The 6,000-nt window shown below is 52.3% G+C and overlaps 1 protein-coding gene across 2 annotated transcripts in view; it reads right to left on the bottom strand.

Moving 5' to 3' along the window:
- The window catches only part of HTR1D (5-hydroxytryptamine receptor 1D), a 30,798-nt gene extending 25,377 nt beyond the window's left edge, over window positions 1–5,421 (bottom strand). The window contains exon 1 of one of the 2 annotated variants that reach the window (XM_049875897.1): window positions 5,074–5,421. The gene's annotated coding sequence lies outside the window, so the exon portion shown is untranslated. Of the gene's footprint in view, window positions 1–4,083; window positions 4,168–5,073 lie in introns of those variants that run through there. The other variant, XM_049875896.1, reaches the window with a different exon arrangement.
- Between the last annotated feature and the right edge of the window lie 579 nt (window positions 5,422–6,000).

Consider the following 6,000-nt stretch of genomic DNA (forward strand, 5'->3'; position numbering starts at 1 on the left):
AAGGTCTTAAAAAAGCTTGCGAGTAGCTATCTAAGATATAACTACTGGTCTATTCCCTTCCAGAGCAAAGAAGAGTGAAGAAAATCAAAGTCTCAAGGAAACAATTAGGCCAAAGGACTAATGGACCACACGAACCACAGCCTCCACTAACCTGAGACCAGAAGAACGAGATGGTGCCCGACCACCACTACCTACCACTGTGAGCAGGATCACAGTAGAAGGTCCTGGACAGAATGGAAGAAAAATGTAGATCAAAATTCAAATTAAAAAAGACAAAAAACCAGACTTATTGGTCTGATAGAGACTTGTGGCACCCCCAAGACTAAGGCCCTTAGATACCCTTCAAATCTGGAACTGAACCCACTCCCTGAAATCACCTTTCAACCAAACAATAGACAAGCCTATAAAGTGAAACAATAACACCCGTGAGGAACGTGCTTCTCAGACCAATCAACTGCAGGAGACTGAAGGACAGCATTTGCCCAAAAACAAAGTTCAGAAGGCAGGGAGGGGCAAGAAAGATGGGTGAACGGAAACGGGAACCCAGGGAGGAATCACGAAACAAAATGTGTATAAATTGTTGAATGGAAACTAATTTGCTCTGTAAACTTTCACCCAAATCACAATAAAAGGTTTAAAAAAAAAAAAACCCACAAAACAAACAATAAAATGTAGCAACTTTTGAAAAAAAAAAACACTGACAATTTTACCTCTGGCACTGACCCCTCTCTCTGTACCTCTGGCCCCAAGTGCCCTTTGGTCACCCCTCCTAAATGTCCCACAGGGACCACAAACTCAACTGAGCCACCACCTTCTTCATCTACACAGGCCCCTCCTACTGTCTCTTCCTGTGCAGGGATTATCTGGTTCTTATCCAGCCTCGAAACTTGAAATCCTACCTCCTCCTTCTCCCCAGCACTTAGCCAATTATTTCCATTTTATGAATGAGGAAGCCGAAGCTCAGAAAGGTAATGCCATTGGCCCCTGGTCACACACAGCAAGTAAAAGGTCAGGTCCGGGGCCTTGCTCTTAGTGGCTCAGACTCCCTCCCTAGCCTGGCCTCTCACTCCCCTACAGCTTCCTGCCCATCTGCTGTCTTCTCTACACATTCATTTGTGTCTTGGTTCAGGCTGTTCCCTCTGTCTGGAAGCCCAATCTTCTCCATTCCCTTTCACATATGTCTACTGTAATCCTCTCTCTGCTCTCCAGGGCCCTTCTCAAATGCCACTTCCTCCAGGAAGCCTTCCCTAGTCAACTGGAGGCAAGATCTCCCTTCTCCAAACCGTCTCCTGCCTCCAGCTTTGTCAGCACCTCTTACTACTGGTGGCTGGAAGCTCCTTGAAGGTCTGCATATTCCCTCCCACTCCAGTGCCCAGAGCACAGTAGGCTTGTAATCAGTATAGAATAACTCCTCTTGGGGAGCTCAGAAGAGCCCTGGAGAAATAACAACATTCAAGTTTCCCTGTATAAAACCTTCCAATGCCTCTCATCTCACTCAGGAAAAACCTCAAAGTCGTCACCATGGCCTTCACCATGGCCTACAAGGCCTGGCCTACCTCTCCGCCCTCATATCCTACCTGCTATCCCCTCTTGCTTCTTCTAATTTCTTACCACATTCCCCAAGTTCATTCCTACCTTACAACCAAAACCGAAAACTCCTCACTTGTCAGTCCAACTGATAGCAACACTCTAAGACAGAGCAGAACTGCCCCATTGGGTTTCCAAGGCTGTAATCTTTATAGAAGCAGGCTGCCACATCTTTCTCTCACGGAGCGGCTGGTGGGTTCCAATTACCGACATTTCAGTTAGCAGCCGAGCACTTTTAATCTCTGCACCACCAGGGCTCCTTATTCCTGCCCTATGGTCTAGCAAATGCCACTCCCTCTTCTCTCAGACCTCAGCATGACTGGTTCTTTCTAGCATTCAAGGGTCAAGTTAAATATCACCAAGCTTTGACCAGCCAACATGAAATAGCTCTCACTCACCCTGGTTTATGCTCACCTTAGCACTTAACCCTATCTGATATTTCTGGTTTGTTTGTGTATTGCTTATCTTCTCCCCCCTCTCCACCTTCTGTCTAGCTCATCACTATATCCCCTAGGGCCTAGAACAGTGCCTGGCTGACAATAAATAGATGGGTCTATAACCCAGAAGAGCAATCTGGGTTGGAGACATAAATTTATGAGTCATGTGCATAGAGGTGTGGTTACTAAAGCCAAAGGGGTGGATGAGGTCACCCAGAGAGAGTGTCTACTGTGAGGAGGGAGGTGACCTGGGAAAGCGGAGCATCGAATGGCTGTAGTAAGGAGGGGAGGCTGCAAAAACAACAGGGAAGAAGGGGAGGGAAATAGGGAAGTGTTATGTTGCAAAACCGTTGCAGGAGCCAAGAAAAGACAGTTTCTGGAAGGAAGGGGTGGTCAACAGGGCCAACTGCTGCTGAGAGAGCAGGTTAAAAACTAAACAGTGCCTGCCAAATTCAGCTTCCTGGAGGACATTGATGATGTTGGGCAAACCCTTTCCCCTCTGTGGGCCTCAGATGGAGCCACTGTGCAACGAGAGGCAGCCACTATGCAAGTCCTGCGAATGCCAAATGCTGAGAATCTGTTTTTCTGCTCAAAGTCACATCATTCTTGCCAAAGAGAATGGTCATCTGTGGCCTAGGAGAGAAGAGTTGACCCAGTGTACTCCCTCCTCCACCCCAATCTTTATCCATTAGGTAACCAGCACCTCTGTATTTCCGACCCTGTACTAGGAGCCATGGCGAAGAGAGGAGGCCCCACGCCGTGCCAGCCATTTCCAGGTGGCCAGCCCCCTCCCTCCTCTACCACTGGCTTCCTGGGTGCTTCCATGACAAAGTCCACCCACTTCTCCCCACTAGCTGGACAGGACGAAAGGCTGGAGAAGGCCCATCTGCCCAAGTGGCCTCACTGCAGTTACCAGTGAAGGACCCCTTCATGTCCCCCTGAGGAGGGTGGAGACCCTGGCCAGTGGCTGTGTAGTCCAGAGGAGAGCACAGACCCACAATGGGCGCTGAATTAGAAAACACTGGAAGCCAACGCCAAGGAAGAGATTGACAGATTGCTCCTACTAATCAGAGCAATGATGGCGACTGATGGCTGAACCCTGGTTTGGGGCCAGGTCCTGCGTGGAGCAATGATCCGCACAGCAAGCCTGCGAGGTGGGCATTTCGCATGGGAGGGAGGCTCAGGGAGGTGAAGAGACTTGGCCAAGGTCACACAGCTCGTAAGTGGCCACGCCCCGTTTGCTAATACGGGTAGTTCAATTTGAGAGCCTTTTCTCTTAATCCTAGAATTTCTCAGGAAGAGTGACGCAGAGGACTTCAGTCTTATCTTCCACAGACAGTGCGACCTTGGAGAAGATTTACTCCCCACTCTCCTCGTCTGCGATAAAGCAGATTTCTTAGTGCTCTTCCAGCTCTGACATTATGTGGTTAGCTAGGATTTGCAATGAACTTCACAGATTATAAAACGGCATTCCCATCTTTTTTTTTCTTTTTTCCCTCACTCACTTCTGTGGATTCTGCAGAGCCGGAGAAGTATCCCCTCCATTTGATAGATGTGCAGGCTGAGGCTTAGAGAGGTGCAGCGATCTGCCCAAGGTCACACAGCAAGTCAGGGCCGACCAGTTGGGGACCCGGGTTCCACACTGGTCGCTGCTTCAACCGCCCTCCGGAAAGGGGCGACCCCCGCGGCTGCCGCCACTGCGCCCCGACCTGGCCGGCAGGGGGCAGCACCCCGATTACCTCGGCAGCCCCGGGCCACGTCGGGGCGTAGCAGCCCCCAGTCCCGGGGCCGCGCCTTTGGCGCTGGGCACCCCGAGCGTGCACCTTGGGTTCTGCAGTCGCTTCGGGGCGCTGCCCCGCCCCTTGATTCCAGGGCTCCGGACCGCGACCCCTGGACGCTCCCCTCGGACCGGGCTGGCCCTCCGGGACCCTCTTACCCCTGCGCGCCCCTCGCGGCGGGACGCCCCGGTCCCCGGCCCCGAGGAGGGCGCCCTCCCTGCCCAGCTCTCCCGGGACCCGGACGAGCCTCTCCCGGGACGCACTCGGCTCTGAACGCTTACCCGCTTCTAGCCACGCAGGTGCGGCCACAGGCTTGCCCTCCCGGCGCCTCCGTCCTCTCGCAGCGCTCGTCTCACCGCCCCGCCGCGCCCCGGGGCTCGTCTGTGCCCTCTCGCTCTCGCGCCTCCCGCCGCCGTGCGGCGCGATTCCCCGCTCCCCTTCCCGCTCCTGCTGCCCGCTCCTCCGCTCCCCTCCCCCAGCTCCTCCCCACTCGGCCCCCGCCCACCAGGAGGCTCGGACACCTGCAGCCCTGGCTCTGGCTCTGGCTCTGGCCGGCCGGCTGGCCTAGGAGGAGCGCGAGACCTTGCCTCCCCTTTACAAAGTCCCTAACCCAGCCCCTGGGGTGGGTGAGTGCCGAGGAAGGGAGGTGGGGCAGGCCCCTGAACAGTGATCTGTAGGAGAGCAGGTGGGCTGGGTCCGGGGTGGTAGGGTGGTGGGAAGGTGGACCGTGCCCAGAGACCCTGGGGCGGGGGCGGGGGGGAAGCCCAGCTTCCTGCGTCCATCCCTGGCCCCTGCGTTCATCTGTAGTTCTGGGCGGGGGGGGGGGGGGGTCTTCATTTAACACATATTTATTAATCTACTATGATCTAGGCAGTGGGGATATATATATATATATATAAAAAGTTATAGCAGTGAAAAAAAACAGAGGAGGTACCGAATGGAGCTTACATTCTATTTGGAGGAGACAGGCAAAAAATATAAGTAAAATATAAAGAATGTGGCGGTAAATGGGATGGAGGAAAATAAATCCGGGAAAGAGAGTAGAGAGTGGAGTGGGGATTTTGAAAGGGGTGATCAGGGACGGTGGCACTGGGAAAGAGATGTTTCAGCAAAGACTGAAGAGGTGAGGGAGTGGGTCCTGTAGATGTGAGGGGAACAGCATCCCAAGTAGAGGGAACGGCACCTGCAGAGACCCTGAGGTGGACCAAGGACTGGCAGTGAATACTAGGAGTTGAGGTCAGAGAGGCAGAAGAAGACAGTTTCCTACTCACCGATTTTGAGCTACCTTGGCACCAGGTTCCAGCAGTTGTTGGGGTGCTGAGATGAATCTGGCTGGTTCCTTCCTTCCTCTCAAACAGGAGAGAGGAAAGACTTTTGCACAAAGACAAAAACACCAAGAAACTTCCACTGAAGAGGCATAAGTACACACGCAGGATTCACGCAGCTGAAGTGGAATGGTCCTTCTTTAGCCTCAATTTTTTTTGTTGTTGTTGCCCATTTTTTTCTTCATGCATTTTGAAGCTTTGTTATTAGGTGTATACGCAGTTAGGATTGTTATGTCTTCTTAATGAATTGATGTTTTTGTCATTATGAAGCGACCCTTTAACTCTGGTCTTGAAGGCTCCTTGGCTGGGTATAGGCAGAGGCCAGCAGCACTGACTGGCACTGGTTTATTTACAGCCCACACAGCTGTTTGACATCTGGCAGACCCAAACTCAGCAGCTTATCCAGGCTTTCTTTTTAGCGTCCTTCTGTGTCCTTCTGTCTACACAAAATCCCCTACCCACCTGTCCCTCCCGTCCTTTCCCCACACCTCACCCTCCTGGGTTTACCATTTGGTGATTGGCCTGGAGCCTCCATCTCTCTCAGTCTCTCTTTTGGAAGGCTGTGATCAATGATCGTTAATAATGCAAAAGTTCGTTTTGTCTTAGTGCAAATTCCAGGCAAATAAATCACTGCCAAATAGACCAGGGTTATCGGCAACCACACCTCGGTCTTCTCTGCTCTACTCAGACCCTGGGCTCTTTTCCCAAATAGGAAACAGGAAGATCGAACAACGCCCAAAGTAGGCATTTCTCAAAATAGGCGCTCCTGTTGTGGCCCCAGGGTCAACAGTCACCAATGTCCTGTCTATGCAGCGTTTGCAGCTGCTTTGAGGGTCCCACGCTGGGATCCTGCAGTCAGGAAAATCCACCAGA

The sequence above is a fragment of the Elephas maximus genome, chromosome 3 (assembly GCF_024166365.1).
Source record: "Elephas maximus indicus isolate mEleMax1 chromosome 3, mEleMax1 primary haplotype, whole genome shotgun sequence".
In the NCBI taxonomy this organism is placed as follows: Eukaryota; Metazoa; Chordata; class Mammalia; order Proboscidea; family Elephantidae; genus Elephas; species Elephas maximus.